The 3,372-nt window shown below is 38.0% G+C and overlaps 2 non-coding genes across 2 annotated transcripts; both read right to left on the reverse strand.

The window, feature by feature from the left end:
- Positions 1-1,799: 1,799 nt before the first annotated feature.
- Positions 1,800-1,872, reverse strand: trnav-uac. The gene has a single exon. It is a non-coding gene; the product is annotated as a tRNA-Val (tRNA).
- A 931-nt stretch (positions 1,873-2,803) lies between these two features.
- On the reverse strand, positions 2,804-2,876 carry trnav-uac. The gene has a single exon. It is a non-coding gene; the product is annotated as a tRNA-Val (tRNA).
- Positions 2,877-3,372: the final 496 nt, after the last annotated feature.

Consider the following 3,372-nt stretch of genomic DNA (forward strand, 5'->3'; position numbering starts at 1 on the left):
CGGCCAGGCAGAGACAGCAAGGGCGGTTCGTTGCTCCAGAGCCTTTCCGTTCACCTTCCCACTCCTGGGCCAGACTACACTCAATCATATGACCCACTGAAGAGATGAGTCTTCAGTAAAGACTTAAAGGTTGAGACCGAGTTTGCGTCTCTGACATGGGTAGGCAGACCGTTCCATAAAAATGGAGCTCTATAGGAGAAAGCCCTGCCTCCAGCTGTTTGCTTAGAAATTCTAGGGACAATTAGGAGGCCTGCGTCTTGTGACCGTAGCGTACGTGTAGGTATGTACGGCAGGACCAAATCAGAGAGATAGGTAGGAGCAAGCCCATGTAATGCTTTGTAGGTTAGCAGTAAAACCTTGAAATCAGCCCTTGCTTTGACAGGAAGCCAGTGTAGAGAGGCTAGCACTGGAGTAATATGATCAAATTTTTGGTTCTAGTCAGGATTCTAGCAGCCGTATTTAGCACTAACTGAAGTTTATTTAGTGCTTTATCCGGGTAGCCGGAAAATAGAGCATTGCAGTAGTCTAACCTAGAAGTGACAAAAGCATGGATTAATTTTTCTGCATCATTTTTGGACAGAAAGTTTCTGATTTTTGCAATGTTACGTAGATGGAAAAAAGATGTCCTTGAAATGGTCTTGATATGTTCTTCAAAAGAGAGATCAGGGTCCAGAGTAACGCCGAGGTCCTTCACAGTTTTATTTGAGACGACTGTACAACCATTAAGATTAATTGTCAGATTCAACAGAATATCTCTTTGTTTCTTGGGACCTAGAACAAGCATCTCTGTTTTGTCCGAGTTTAATAGTAGAAAATTTGCAGCCATCCACTTCCTTATGTCTGAAACACATGCTTCTAGCGAGGGCAATTTTGGGGCTTCACCATGTTTCATTGAAATGTACAGCTGTGTGTCATCCGCATAGCAGTGGAAGTTTACATTATGTTTTCGAATAACATCCCCAAGAGGTAAAATATATAGTGAGAATAACAGTGGTCCTAAAACGGAACCTTGAGGAACACCGAAATTTACAGTTGATTTGTCAGAGGACAAACCATTCACAGAGACAAACTGATATCTTTCCGACAGATAAGATCTAAAAACCACAGACCTTTCGCATGTAAGGTGAACGTGATAACCACTACACTACAGAAACTGCTGCATTAATTACCAGCAAAGGAGTAAACCGCATTTTACAAATATTTATTGCATGTATTCGAATTTCCAAAATAAGGCATTTATTAGAACAACTATTCTCTGTTACAAATACAGTACTTATTGGATTTGTCAAAGGAACTGTTTCCGCCCAGCTTCAAACCGGGACCATTCGTGTGTAAAGCAAACTTGATAACTACTAAACTAGAGAAACTGCTGCTAGAATTATTACTGTGGAGTAAACCAAATTTTACATATATTCATCGCACAAATTAGAAATTACAACATAATGCATTTAAGTATACATTTTGCGTCTTAAGTGAACTTGATAACCACTACGCTATGGAATCTTTTGATTCCCAAAAGAAGGCATTAATGAAAAATTGAATTTTCAGTTTCAACTATGGTACTTATTGAATGTATCAACGAGTGCTGTTTACACAGAGGTTCAAACCAGGGACCTTTTGCATGTTAAGTGCAAGTGATAACAGCTACACTACAGAAACTTCTGCTTGAGATACCTGCAAGAAGTAAACTGAATTTTCTTATAGTCAGTACATGTATTTGAATTTCCAAAATGAGGTATTTATGAAAGCAACTCATCTCTTTTATAAATACGGTACTTACTGCATGTGTCAAAGATGACTGTTTCCGCCCGGTTTCAAACCAGGGACCTTTCGCGTGTAAAGCAAACGTGATAACCACTACACTACAGAAACTGATGCAAGTATAATCAGCAAGGAGTAACCCGAGTTTTACAGATATTCATTGCATGTATTCGAATTTCCAAAAAAGCCATTCATGAAACATATATTCTCTGTTGTTGATACAGCACTAACTGCATGTGTCAAAGATCACTGTTTCTGCCAGTTTTTCAACCACAGACCTTTCGCATGTAAGGTGAACGTGATAACCACTACACTACAGAAACTGCTGCATTAATTACCAGCAAAGGAGTAAACCGCATTTTACAAATATTTATTGCATGTATTCGAATTTCCAAAATAAGGCATTTATTAGAACAACTATTCTCTGTTACAAATACAGTACTTATTGGATTTGTCAAAGAGAACTGTTTCCGCCCAGCTTCGAACCGGGGACCATTCGTGTGTAAAGCAAACTTGATAACTACTAAACTAGAGAAACTGCTGCTAGAATTATTACTGTGGAGTAAACCAAATTTTACATATATTCATCGCACAAATTAGAAATTCCAACATAATGCATTTATGAAAATTCTCTGTTACAAATACAGTACTTCTCACATGTGTCAGAGACGTCTGTTTCCGCCCAGCATCGAAAAGTATACATTTTGCGTCTTAAGTGAACTTGATAACCACTACGCTATGGAATCTTTTGATTCCCAAAAGAAGGCATTAATGAAAAATTGAATTTTCAGTTTCAACTATGGTATTTATTGAATGTATCAACGAGTGCTGTTTACACAGAGGTTCAAACCAGGGACCTTTTGCATGTTAAGTGCAAGTGATAACAGCTACACTACAGAAACTTCTGCTTGAGATACCTGCAAGAAGTAAACTGAATTTTCTTATAGTCAGTACATGTATTTGAATTTCCAAAATGAGGTATTTATGAAAGCAACTCATCTCTTTTATAAATACGGTACTTACTGCATGTGTCAAAGATGACTGTTTCCACCCGGTTTCGAACCAGGGACCTTTCACGTGTAAAGCGAACGTGATAACCACTACACTACAGAAACTGACGCAAGTATTATCAGCAAGGAGTAACCCGAGTTTTACAGATATTCATTGCATGTATTCGAATTTCCAAAAAAAGCCATTCATGAGAACATATATTCTCTGTTGTTGATACAGCACTAACTGCAAGTGTCAAAGATCACTGGTTCTGCCAGTTTTTCAACCACAGACCTTTCGCATGTAAGGTGAACGTGATAACCACTACACTACAGAAACTGCTGCATTAATTACCAGCAAAGGAGTAAACCGCATTTTACAAATATTTATTGCATGTATTCGAATTTCCAAAATAAGGCATTTATTAGAACAACTATTCTTTGTTACAAATACAGTAGTTATTGGATTTGTTATAGAGAACTGTTTCCACCCAGAACATAATGCATTTATGAAAATTCTCTGTTACAAATACAGTACTTCTCACATGTGTCAGAGACGTCTGTTTCCGCCAGCATCGAAAAGTATACATTTTGCGTCTTAAGTGAACTTGATAACCACTAC

The sequence above is a fragment of the Oncorhynchus tshawytscha genome, unplaced genomic scaffold (genome assembly GCF_018296145.1).
Source record: "Oncorhynchus tshawytscha isolate Ot180627B unplaced genomic scaffold, Otsh_v2.0 Un_contig_16878_pilon_pilon, whole genome shotgun sequence".
Classification (NCBI taxonomy): Eukaryota; Metazoa; Chordata; class Actinopteri; order Salmoniformes; family Salmonidae; genus Oncorhynchus; species Oncorhynchus tshawytscha.